General features: G+C 40.7%; 1 protein-coding gene across 1 annotated transcript in view; it reads right to left on the bottom strand.

Moving 5' to 3' along the window:
- LOC126170077 (armadillo segment polarity protein) overlaps positions 1–14218 on the bottom strand; it is an 88247-nt gene that overhangs the window by 49281 nt on the left and 24748 nt on the right.

Consider the following 14218-nt stretch of genomic DNA (forward strand, 5'->3'; position numbering starts at 1 on the left):
TCCTAGCTGTTACAGTATGTATTTCCTTAACTTGGAATGGTCCGAATGGCCGCTTTGCTATCACCAATGATTCAGTGTGTATTTCCTTAACTCAGAATGGTCCGAATGGCTGCTTTGCTATCACCAATGATGCCTTCCATAAGTAAAGTTCTTGGGACGATAGTGAAACTGCTTCCTTTTTGAAGGACAGACTGTTTCTTTTTGGTCAATCATCATTCACTGAGATTGACCACTATGCATGATATGTCGGGAAGTGCCTTGTCAATCAGCTTCTGACATCTTAGAAAATTTTTCTTCAGTCGCGTAGTGCAGCGACATATACATAAAGGATTTAGGACATTTCATTGAGAAGCTAAAGAAACTAAAATTTGAATCAAACGACATCCTGGTCAGCATCCTTGTCAGACTTAGTTCTGAATGCTCCTGTGAGTGATGCTGTTGATCTTGTTCGAGTTGTCTCGATGCATTCTGCTACTTGGTTGATAGAAAATGTTAAATGTTCCTCATCCATTCTTGCCAAGTACCACTGTGTTGCGTGAATTTGCTTACTAGGAAAAGCTCTTTCCATCCTGCCATATATACCATGTGCTTTTGTGGTGGTGAAAAGGTTCTTACATTTGAAAAACTTCGGTGTAGCCCTTACCTGCTGACACCGTTAACAGAAAGGCAAGAGAGGACATCAATTGTTCTTTCTTCTACTGTTGTTGGGCCTCAGTACAACTGCATATCTACTCCCTGTAGAGATGTAGTACAAAATTGTTATGGCTTTTGTGTCCACTTGTGACAAATTGCCTGTGGGCTCCTGTCTTGGGTTCTTTGGCCAACATTTTTTTGGGGATTTTTCTGACGTTTTGGCAGCATGAGTGGCTGGCATTGTCAAAGATTCACCCTCCGTTGCTGGTGGTGGACTGGAGTTGAGCTCGCAGCTGCAGATTATATGTACCTGGTGTGCCAATGTGGTCATTTCTGGTGCGGTTTTCCTTTTTACTGCCTGCAATTATCATTTGCAGCAGCACAGGAATCCAGGATCCGTTCAACTTGGTTTTCCTCTTTCTTCTGGAAACTATTCTCATGTTTTTCTCTAAACAAGCAGGTGTGATAGATCTTCTCTACAGCCGTCGGTGAATTTTACTATGCGGTCAGCCTCAAACTGCGCATGCTCTGCCAGGGTCGATTTCTTCACCTGGCCTAATATCACACTGGGAATGTATGGCACAAAGGTCGTGTACCGAAACGTGACACACATGGACCGATACCTTCACAAACTGTCGAATCACCACCCAAGCCAGAAAGGAGCACGATTAACACACTCATAACTTGAGCAAGACAAATATGTGAGCCGCAGCATCTCACATATGATATGAAACACCTCGAAAGTGTTCTGAGGAGCAACAGGTATTCCACCAATAATATAAAAAGTGTAAATGAATCAGACACTTGAGGCATTCCAAGAGTGACGACCAGAATCGGTTGTATATTGCGCGAACATAGCTTGACAACTATTTATAAACTGACAAACAAGGATCGACTTGCAATCTTGGGAATATACCGCATACCATGCACATGCAGAAATGTTTATGTTGGAATGACTGAGCAATCAATCAACACCAGGATCACAGAATGCAAGTGGTACTGCAGGGTGGGACAGGCTGAAGAAATTAGTCACGACAGAGCCGCACTATGTGAAGCCGAGAGAAGCTATAGGAATACACAAACATGACAACACCTTCAACAAGAAAGAAGGAAGCCTCAACATGAATGGATCCTGGATTCCCGTGCTGCAGTGAATGATGGTTACAGGTAGCAAGAGGAGAACCGCAAGGGAAACAACCTCAGAAAAGCCCTTGGACATTGTCGTGCCAGGTACATATGATCTGTGGCCGCAAGCTTAACTCCAGTCCACCACCAGCAATGCAGGGTGAAGCTCTGACAATGGCAGCCACTTGTCTTGGTGAAACGTCAGAAAAATCATGAAACAAACATCGGCCGAAGAACTCGAGACTGAAGCCAACACGCAGTTTGTCAACAAATGGCCACGAAAGCCTTAATTTTGTACTGGTAGCACACGAAAGAGGAAAACGTTTCCAGATCTACTGTGATAATGGTGAGTACAGTGTATCTAATTGTAAATTAATTAATTTCAATGTTTTAATTGTAATAATGTTGAATACCATCTCGCATCCTAACTGCAGCCACTAGGAGTGAATCCCAGCCCCTTGCTTATACAGGGACACTAATGTGCTGCCAACATCAAGGCGAGGCGAGACACGCAGAGCTCGCTACTTCAAAGAGACTTTGCAGATGGACTGTAGTTGACACAAAAAAGTGAAAGCTTATTCTTAAAATTATAAGTGTGGTCATTTCAAGATAAAGCAAGACATTTATTAACTTCTTCCACATATATCTTGCAAAAATTACCACGACACAGACTGTAGACCGTATTGATGCATAACAGCCTACAGACAAGTCCACTTACCACCTGGGCTTTTATACATTTTAGGGGGAAAAATTACCTTCAAAAAGTGGAAATTATGGGACCTAAGAAGATGGGTGGTATGGTTTGGAAGGAGAGAATTAATAATTCCAGATACATAGTCATAATTCACAAAAAGTTGAATGGTTTACTACAAAACATTTCAACATCATAAAAATAAAGTAATTGGAAATTATCTGTAACATTTTCTGATTAAGTGCTTCAGTTCTTATTAAATCTTAAAGACACATTAATGTTGCTGTTGCATGAATATACCAGGAAAAGAAAGAGTGAATGCAAGTCACAAACCAGTATGAACCTCGCTTCATGGCAGAAAAACAAAAGTATAAATATGGCCTATTCCATCAAAACTGTTGTTCACAAGTAATAACACAGCTTAAAGTTTCATACCTGCAAGTCTGTTGTTATTTTGTCTTTTTTTGCGTACAAATTCTGGGCAATCTGTTCCTATTCAAATATATACCATCTGTAATGTCTTCAGACTGCTTCTACATGTGACTCCCTGCATACTACTAGCAGCAAATATAAAATTATGCAACTTGAAATTTTTACTACTTTTCCTACTTTCAAAGTAGTACTTGCAAAGTAATATTTCAGAGCTAGATCAGAAATGTAAGGACTATGGTATGAAGATTAGCATCTCCAAAACGAAAGTAATGTCAGTGGGAAAGAAATATAAACGGACTGAGTGCCAAATAGGAGGAACAAAGTTAGAACAGGTGGACAGTTTCAAGTACTTAGGATGCATATTCTCACAGGATGGCAACATAGTGAAAGAACTGGAAGCGAGGTGTAGCAAAGCTAATGCAGTGAGCGCTCAGCTACGATCTACTCTCTTCTGCAAGAAGGAAGTCAGTACCAAGACTAAGTTATCTGTGCACCGTTCAATCTTTCGACCAACTTTGTTGTATGGGAGCGAAAGCTGGGTGGATTCAGGTTACCTTATCAACAAGGTTGAGGTTACGGATATGACAGTAGATTGGATGATTGCAGGTACTAGTAGATGGGAACAATGGCAGGAGGGTGTCCACAATGAGGAAATCAAAGAAAAACTGGGAATGAACTCTATAGATGTAGCAGTCAGGGCGAACAGGCTTAGATGGTGGGGTCATGTTACACGCATGGGAGAAGCAAGGTTACCCAAGAGACTCATGGATTCAGCAGTAGAGGGTAGGAGGAGTCGGGGCAGACCGAGGAGAAGGTACCTGGATTCGGTTAAGAATGATTTTGAAGTAATAGGTATAACATCAGAAGAGGCACCAATGTTAGCACTGAATACGGGATCATGGAGGAACTGTATAAGGGGGGTTATGCTCCAGACTGAACGCTGAAAGGCATAATCAGTCTTAAATGATGATGATGATTTCCTACTTTCATTTGCATTACATTACTGGTGCATACTTTTTCTGCATAATTTTCTCTCCTAAAGAGTAGTCAACGTGTCAACAAAACATAAATGAAGTAAATTACACTTTATAAATAAATGTTGGCAACACTGTTTATTTGGGTGCAGCATTTAGGCCACTGCCGGTATTTACTATTTGTCAAGTAATTGAAGATACTTCCAATGCAAGACAGGCGGAAAAAAAAAAAAAAAAAATAAATAAATAAAAAAATCCCAGCACCAGGTGGATTTCCTACCTGGTGTCTCTACATAATAATGGAAAATACAACATGCGATATAAAAATATTTTGCGACTGTAGACGAACTCCCACAATATGGAGGAATCGTAGAGAGTTTTTCTTGGCCATATCAACATGAGTGTTCATAATCCTCTACACAGAGTGCCCCAGGAAAAATGGTCAATATTCAGGGATATGACAGGTGCACTCGTTCGAAGCAAAAGACTTGATATGGACATCTGCCCTAGTCTGAAAGGTTTCCAAGATAGAACACATTTATATAAATTTGTTTTTGGGCTAGTGGCATTCATCTGTGTGTCTTGCTCATCCAACCTTTTTGATGTTTCATTTTAGCCCAACTTACCACACCACTTTCAACCTCTTTTATCAGGATGTATTTCTGCCATTAAACCAGCCCACTGAGCGCACAGTTGTCCATGGCGTGTTGGGAGTGAAGCAGAGAGAGGGACTGAGTGCATACTTGAGAGCAACATCAGTTAACTATGTATGTGTACACATTGGTTAAAATACAACATATCTACACTAATGAAGAACAAGCAGATATGGTGTATGGTTACAGCTTCTGCAGTGGTAAGAGCTGCTGCTGTCAAAGAAACCATTGGCACTTTCTGACACATCAAATTCTTCATCATAGAGCGTTTACCACTTTCAGCAAACTGTGTGAAACATGCATCCATTAAAGTTCCCATTTTTTTCTTTTTTTTTCGGAATACGTAGTACAATAACCTGTGCAGTAATAGCAACATGTTGTTGAAATGGTATTGCACATACCAACATCATATGACTATGTATATGACAAACATTACATGGGGAAAACTTGTACTCATTTCCCATACAATGTGTCCACAATCTGAACATTGACAACAATGTCACACGACTTGAATTTTGTCAATTGTTAAATGACAATAACCATTATTTGCTTCAATAAATGCTACTCGCTGATGAAGCCATGTTTACATGGAATGGTGTCAACATATGTAATAATCACTGATGGTCACAGTAAAATCAACACGCTATAGTGGAAACCAATTTCCAAGCTCGCTTTTTGATCGATGGTGCAGCATGACTGAACATTTTGAGAGCTCCCGTCATTTTAGGAGGGTGATGATGGGGTGGAATTACTTGTATTTTTTGGGAAATTCGTTTATTGAACATCTTGAGGATGTTCCTTCGGTCATGAAGACTACAATATACATAAGTGATCTGAAAGACGGGGTGAGCAGCAATTTACAGGTAGTTGGTTATGACGCTGTGATGTACAGGAAGGTATCATTGAGTGACTGTAGGAGGATACAAGGTGACCTAGACAGAATTACTAATTGGTGTGGTGGTGGTAGCTTGCTCTAAATCTAGAAAAATGTAAATCAATCCTGATTAGTAGGAAAAACAATCCTGTACTGTTCGAATACAGCATTTGTGGGGTGCTGTTAGACAGTCGCATTGATTGAATATCGAGGTGTAGCACTGCTAAGCGATATGAAATGTAATGAGCATATCAGGTTGGTGGTGGTAGCCAAGGCAAATGGTTGATTTCGGTTTATTGGGAAAATTTTGGGAAAGTGTGGCACATTCTTGATTACTGCTCAAGTGTTTGGATCCCCCCCCCCCCCCAAGGTCGGATTAAAAGAAGACATCAAAGCAATTCAGAGGCGTGCTGCTAGACTTATTACTAATAGGTTTGCCCAGCAAACAAGTTATTACAGATATGCTTCACGAATTCAAATGGGAATCCCTGGAGGGAAGACAACACTCTTTTTGCAAGGCACTATTGATGAAATTTAGAGAACTGGCTTAGAGAACTGGCATTTGAGGCTGACTGCAGAGGACGCACAGCAGAAGCACTTGTGTGATAAACTGTAAATTAATTTAGTCTTTGTTTTTTGTTCACGTGCTTCTGCAAAGAAGAGAAATGTACGTGTGTATTTTACTGTGTAGACTACTGGTTAGAAAATTAATCATATTTTTTTGTTTTTGCGTAAGTCTTGAGAATATCCTTGTGTAGGGTGGCTTCCTAGTGTAAATTTCCCCTGTAGAGAAATTTATGTCTGTTTAATAGTTTGCGGTCTCAGAGTTCAATGACAAATCTGCACAGCAACTTTTATTGTTACTTTCTTCTCCTTTGGTATATTTTCAAACTCAGTAGTGCAATTTGAGACCTTACTCTATTTTACACACAGTACACTATGGTTAGGAACTGTGTTTGTTCTGAGTGGTCATAAGGAGAGTTGGCTGCTGTCCATGAACAGCTGGAAGCTGCGTTGGCTACTGTCGACAAGCTTCTAGCTAATGCTCGAAGTTGTGGTGATGTTGGGGCGCCAGTAACAAGACGGGCGACACCTTTGGTGTCACTGGAATCCCCTGGTGGCCCGGACGTCACTGAGGCTTTTGATACAAAACATCTGACCGGTCTGTCCTCACTCCAGAGTGGGTAGCTGACAGTGGTGGCTTCGCGTGACACTGGGCATAAGGCAAAAGAGGGAGCAGGCCATGTGTCTGGCTCCCCACGTCTTTAGCAAGAGATACGAGGTGCTTCCTAGTGTTGTTGATAATTCTGAGCCAGCACGGGTTGCCTCTCCTTTTAGGCTAGAAGTCAATTTTCCTGCCCAGTCTGGACAAGTACAGAGGGTGGGTATGCTAGTCACTGGGAGCTCCAATGTTAGGCAGGTGATGGAGACCCTCAGGGAGATAGCAGGCAAGACGTGAAAGAATTCCAGAGTGCATTTGGTATGTTTGCTGGAAGGTCTCATCCGTGATGTGGAGGAGGACCTGCCGGCAGCTATCAAGTGCACTGGGTGCTACCGGTTGCACGTAGTGGCACATGTTAGCATGAATGACACTTGCTGCTTGGGTTCTGAGGCCACCCTTGGCTCCTTTCGGCGGCTGGCTGATTTGGTGACGGCAAATAGCAACGCACGTGGGGTGCAGGCTAAGAAGTCTATTTGATTACGGTCCTCTGGTTTAGAGCAGTGTGGAAGGTCTAAACCAGAGGCTCAGACAGCTCTGTAACTGTGTCGGATGCGAATTTCTTGACCTCTACTATCGGGTGCAGAATTGTAGGGTTCTCCTTAATAGGTCACGTGTCCACTACACACAGAAACCGGCTACTACGGTAGTGGAGTACGTGTGGCGTGCACATGGTGCTTTATTAGGATAGAGGACCCCTCCCTTGGAAGCAAACACGAATTGCCTGTTGAAACAGCCACAGTGACCTCACAGAATCTTGGTCGTCACAGTTCAGAGATAGAAAAAATTAATATAATTTTAATAAACTGCAGGAGCATCCAAGGAAAGGTCCCAGAATTAGTATTGCTTATTGAAGGCTATAATGCACAGATAGTATTGGGAACAGAAAGCTGGTCGAAGCCAGATGTCAATGACAATGAAATCCTAAGTTCAGACTGGAATGTTTATTGTAAGGATAGGTTAGTCACCAATGGTGGCGGCGTGTTTATTGCAGTAAAAAATTCGATAAAATCTAGTGAGGTTATCACAGATTACAAATGTGAATTAATCTGGGTGAAACTGAGTATCAAAAATGGTGATCGGACGCTTTTGTAGACCACCTGGGTCAGGATCTGTAGTTGCAGAGCACTTCAGACAAAGCTTGCAGAATACCGTTAGTAATTTTCCTGATCATGCCGAAGTAATAGGGGGTAACTTCAACTTGCCAGGTATAGACTGGGAGTGTTAAGCCAACAAAACTTGTGCCAGAGACAGGGAGGGAATCGTGTGGCATTGCTCTGGATGTCTTGTCCGAAAATTGCCTTGAGCAGATAGAGGACCAACTTGTGAGGATAAGGTCTTAGACCTCCTGGCAACAGACCTGAACTTATCGAATCAGGTAACACAGGGGAAGGTATCAGTGATCACAAGGCTGTGACAGCATCTTTGATGAAGGGTCCTACAAGGAATGTAAAAAAAGGTACGAAGATATATTTGCTCAGCAAGGCTGACAGGATACAAATTTCAGAATATCTCAGCAGTCAACATCAAATATTCGGTGATGAGAACGAAGATGTGGAGAACAAATGGAAAAAATTCAAAGGCATCATTCAATATGCCCTAGAGAAGTATGTTCCAAGTAAGGTTTTAAGAGATGGGAAAGATCCACCATGGTTTAATAGCCGTGTTAGAAAATCGCTACAGAAACAAAGAGCACTTCATCTCAGATTCAAGAGAAGTAAAAACCTAGCTGACAAACAAAAGCTGAACGAAGTGAAAATGAGTGTAAGGAAAGCAATGAGAGAAGTGTTCAATGATTTTTAAAGTAAGACAACGTCAACTGACCTGAGTAAAAACCCTAAGAGATTTTGGTCATATTAAAATCAGTAAGTGGGTCAAAATCATCCATTCATTCTCTAAGCGACCACATCGGCACCAAAACGAAAGATAACAGAGAGAAGGCCGAAATATTGAATTTGGTCTTTCGTAGTTGTTTCACCGCGGAAGATCGTAACACTGTCCCTCCGTTCAATCATCGTGCGAACATTGAAATAGCGGATATTGAACTAAAAGGTTCTATAAAGATTATTCGAAAGAACTTGCTCCCTTTCTAGCAGTAATTTATCGTAGATCACTTGAGCAACAAAAGGTACCTAACAACTGGAAAAAAGTGCTGGTCATTCCCACTTTTAAGAAAGGTCGTAAGACAGATCTACACAATTATAGACCTATATCGTTTATGTCAATCTGTTGTAGAATTATGGAACATGTTTTATGCTCAAGAATTGTGACATTTTTGGAAAATGAACAGCTCCTCTATAAAAATCAACAGGGATTCCCCAGAGATCCTGTGAAACTCAGCTCGCTCTGTTCCTCCACGGGATCCACAATGCAGTGGACAATGGCACTCAGGCTGATGCCGTGTTCCTTGACTTCAGTAAGGCATTTGACAGTGTCCCAGATTGCCATTTAATGAAAAGAATATGAGCTTACGGAGTTTCGGAGCAACCTGCGATTGGATGCAAGACTTTCTTGTGGACAGAACTCAACATATCGCTCTTAACGGAACTAAATCAACAGCGGTAAAGGTAATATCCGGAGTACCACCGGGAAGTGTGATAGGACCGTTGCTGTTTACAGTATATATAAATGATCTAGTAAAAAGCGTCAAATGATCTTTAAGGCTATTTGCAGATGATGCAGTTGTATATACCAAAGTAGCAATGCCAGAAGATAGTAAGAATTTGCAGAACGACTAGCAGAATTGATGAATGGTGCAGGCTCTGGCAGTTGGCCCAGAATGTAAATACAGTAGAGCGTCGATTATTCGAAGTAATTGGGGGACATGAGTGCTCGGAAAACTGGTTTGTTCGGATAATCGAACTGTACATGTTAATTTGCCAAAAAGAAGTACTGTACAGTAAATTTATTCATAAAAACAGGCATCTCTTTTAGTATTACAAAGTAACATACAAAGGCAACTTCAATAGGAATATATAGTACGTGGCACTGTTTATTAAACAAAAATATATACATATTACATACACATTTTGCATGAACAATACACACAGTATACAAAATTAACGTTTAAAAAAATCCTTTATTTTGGTCTGTCTGAGCAAGCCTACATGCTTACGAGCAGCTAAGTCACGTACTTTTTTTATTACAGACATATGAAACTGGTCACTTTCATCTTGGGCTTCAAACCATAGCAAGGCAGTATCTAAACAAGTGAATGCCTCAGGAGCTGTTGGTATACTTTCATCTTCACTTTCTGGAGCACTGATTGATGAGATGCTGGCGGCGTCATCTTTATCAGTGACGACGTTTACAATCTTGCTGTCCTGCATGATTTGGTGTCATGGATCTGCATCATCAATATTCATCCATTCATGAACAACATCTTCATCTTATCTTCTTCTTGTGAAGGCCCCATTAGAAGCAATGTTCCGCCAGCAGTGGCCCAGTGTGGCAACTACTGTGGGAAACTTGGTTTGGGAGTGAGGGGGATGATGGACGGTAGGGTGGGAGAGTAACAGATGCGAGCGAGTACACAGGTCGGTTAAGCAGTCGTTCGGTTGACCGACATTCAGATAATCGACACTCTACTGTAAATGTAACACATTGTGCATTTGTAGGAAAAGAAATCCATTACTGTACAGCTACACTATTGATGACAAACATTTGGAGACAGCATCTGCCGTAAAATATATAGGCGTAACTATCCAGCGCGACATTAAGTGAAATGACCATATAAAACAGATAGTGGGAAGAGCAGACACAAGACTCAGATTCATCGGAAGAATCTTAAGGAAATGTAACTCATCCATGAAAGAAGTGGCTTATCAGGCAATTGTTTGCCAGATTCTTGAGTACTGTTCATCTATCTCGGATCTCTATCAGGTAGGACTGATAAAGGAGATAGAAAAGATCCAACAAAGAGCAGCACATTTCATCACCTGATCATTTAGCTGGTGAGAGCGTTATGGAGATGCTAAACAAACTCCAGTGGCAGACATTATAAGAGAGACGTTGTGCATCATGGAGAGATTTACTATTGAAATTTCGGGACAGCACTTTTCAGGAGTCAGACAACATATTACTTCCCCCCACATACATCTCACGTATTGACCATGAGGAGAAAATTTGTGAAATTAGAGTCAATACGGAGGCTTACCGAGAATCATTCTTCCCACGCACAATTCACGATTGGAACAGGGTTGGATGGATCAGATGGTGGTACCAAAAGTACCCTCTGCCACCCACCATGAGGTGGCTTGAGGAGTGTCATATAGATGTAGATTCTACTGTTACGAACGTACATTTAGCTTTAAGGATCATCAAGGTAAGATGAGAGAAGTTACGGCTTGTACAGAGGCTTACCGAGTCATTTTCCCTCTCTTTATTTGCGAGTGGAACATGAAAGGAACTGACTTATAATGGTATGTGGTATCCTCCGCTATGAGCTGTACAGTGACTTGTGGAGTATTTATGTAGATGTACTTAGAGCACGATGGAGCCCCTCGACATTTTACCAGACGTGTGAGAGACCTTGCACCAATAGATTTTTGTTTATGAGGTTGCATCAAATCCGAGTTGTACAAACGAAAGGTGAATGCGCAATACGAACTGCTCGGTCACATCTCGGATGCTGCTGCCCTCATTACAGAACATGTAGAGGCAACCAATACACCATGTTCTCCCAAGGATGCACCAATGCATGAAGTTGATGGAGGTACATCTGCATATTATTGTGAACTGAATAGCTGTAAAATGGCATGTACAATAATTCCTAGAGGAGCAGGAGTTAAAAATATGTATTTTTCAATTGATACTTTGTAAATCCCTTGTTGTAATATTTGTTAATTTTTGTATACGCTCCTGACAGTGTATTGAATAGTACAGAAAATAAACAACAATGTACACTGAATAGTACAGAAAATAAACAACAATGTACATTGAATATGTTCTATCTCCGAAACCGTTCAGAATGGAGCATATGTCAGTATGAATTTTTTTCTTCAAATGATCATTCTTGGCATATCCCTGAATATTGACTATTCATCCTAACACCATGTATATTGCTTTATGTACTAACTAGGTCTGTGTAGCTTGGCTGGAAGCTCTTGTTCAGTTCCAAATTCTTGGTTATATGCTATGCAATGCAGAAGGCATTTATTTGAGTTTTTATAGGCTGCCGACCGTGTCATTAGCTTTCAACTGAATTTACAGACTACACTGTTGATCTGTTGGTGTTACTAAAGATTTTGCACTGTCCAACACAGAGCTGGCATTTGAGAGCTTTACCTCTCCCATCTACTAGAGGGGTAGTTTTGTTCAAAATCACTGTTCCCTGGCTGTGTGACTGCTTACACTAAATACACATATGAAGTTTGGAATTTGCGTCTTAGCTTGCCTCACACAACTGCCAAAGCCAATGTTGCACAAGTTTCCTGGCCTATAAATGCAAGTTACTTGTCTCAATATCTGAAAAATTCTCCTATCTGTTTCTTTTTTCAATGGAGAACATCTGGTTCATAACATAAGACTCAGGAAGTTCAGAAGTTTCACATTGATGGGTGATTTGTTGTGGTACATACAATTGTTTCTCCCTTGGATTACAACGTACATTTTTTATGTGATGATCTTTACATCCTTGATGACCACCTCACTATGAATCAATTGTAAAGGAAAGTCTAATCTAACCCTGGAATCAAGCATAGTTTTCAAAATGAAATTTCCATTATCATCATCCAATGACATTACCCGATGGTCCTTTGCATATTAATAATGTTATTTGTTAAGTATTAACACAGATGACACTTTTTCAGTCTTTGGTTGTATACTTTCATTATGAACAATACTTGTGTGATATATTACATATATTATTAATAGTCTTATTTGGGGATTATTGTGAAGACTGGAATAAAATACTTCACACATTAATATGTTAAACATGTAAGTAGCCATAATATAAATGATTCAGTAATGAAAGTGGTAAATAACGACGTGAGAAAATATTTGTTTAGTATCTAGTTTTGATACTTTGCTAGCCAATAATTGCTACTTTTTGACTTTAACTAAAAAAATTGGAGATATTGGGGTGCGGGGGTGGGGTGGGGGGGGGGGGGGAGATTTTGAGTTTGTTAATCACAAAGAAAGAACATTCCACATGGGAAAAATATATTAAAAACAAAGATTCCATGACTTACCAAACGGGAAAGCGCTGGTAGATAGGCACAATAAAACACACACACACACACACACACACACACACACACACACACAAAATTTCTAGCTTTCGCAACCCCCGGTTGCTTCGTCAGGAAAGAGGGAAGGAGAGGGAAAGATGAAAGGATGTGGGTTTTAAGGGATAGGGTAAGGAGTCATTCCATCCCGGAAGCGGAAAGACTTACCTTATGGGGAAAAAAGGACAGGTATACACACGCACACACACACACACACACACACACACACACACACACACACACACACACATATCCATCCACACATATGGTATATATACTATATATGGTGTGTGTGTGTGTGTGTGTGTGTGTGTGTGTGTGTGTGTGTGTGTGTGTGTGCGCACGCGCGCGCACGAGCGAGCGAGCGAGCGAGCGTATACCTGTCCTTTTTTCCCCCGCTCACCTTTCATATTTACTCTTCTTTAAAACCTGGTCTTCCACACAACAAATGAGCTGTGAAACAATTGAAACAGACTTGATTTATAGAAAAAGAATGCAGAAGATAAATATTTTTCTTATAGATATATATATTTTTTTATTTCAAAGGTATCAAAGGAGAAAATATAAAAATGCAGTAAATGAAGCAGGAAAAAAGGAATACAAATGTCTCAAAAATGAGATCGACAGGAAGTGCAAAATGGCTAAGCAGGGATGGCTAGAGGACAAATGTAACGATGTAGAGGCATATATCACTAGGGGTGAAATAGATACAGTCTACAGGAAAATTAAAGAGACCTTTGGAGAAAAGAGAACCACTTGTATGAACATCAAGAGCTCACATGGAAAACCAGTTTTAAGCAATGAAGGGAAAGCAGTAAGGTGGAAGGAGTATATAGAGGGTCCATACAAAGGCGATGTACTTGAGGACAATAATATGGAAATGTAAGAGTATTTAGATGACGATGAAATGGGAGATATGATACTGCGTGAAGAGTTTGACAGAGCACTGAAAGTCCTAAGTCAAAACAAGGCCTCGGGAACAGACAAAATTTCATTAGAACTACTGATAGCCTTGGGGGAGCTGAACAAGACTCTAGCATCTGGTAAGCAAGATGCACGAGACAGGTTAAATATCCTCAGACTTCAAGAAGAATATCATCATCATCATCTTCATCTTCGTTTCCCCTCTATCCAACATCTGGCTGGGTTGGGGTATCAACGGTACTTCGCCACTTTACTCGGTATTTCCACCATTCTTCTTCCACAATCTGGTTCCATAGCAGTTTTCTCCTCCTCAAACTCATCTTTATTGTATCAATCCATCTTGTTCTCGGTCTTCCTCTTGGTCTCTTGCCCTCAATCTTGAACTCCAACATTTTTCTTGGTATTCTTCCCGCTCCCATCCTCTTCACATGTCAAAACGATTTTAATATATTCTTTTCAATTTTTT

This window comes from Schistocerca cancellata, chromosome 1, assembly GCF_023864275.1.
Source record: "Schistocerca cancellata isolate TAMUIC-IGC-003103 chromosome 1, iqSchCanc2.1, whole genome shotgun sequence".
In the NCBI taxonomy this organism is placed as follows: Eukaryota; Metazoa; Arthropoda; class Insecta; order Orthoptera; family Acrididae; genus Schistocerca; species Schistocerca cancellata.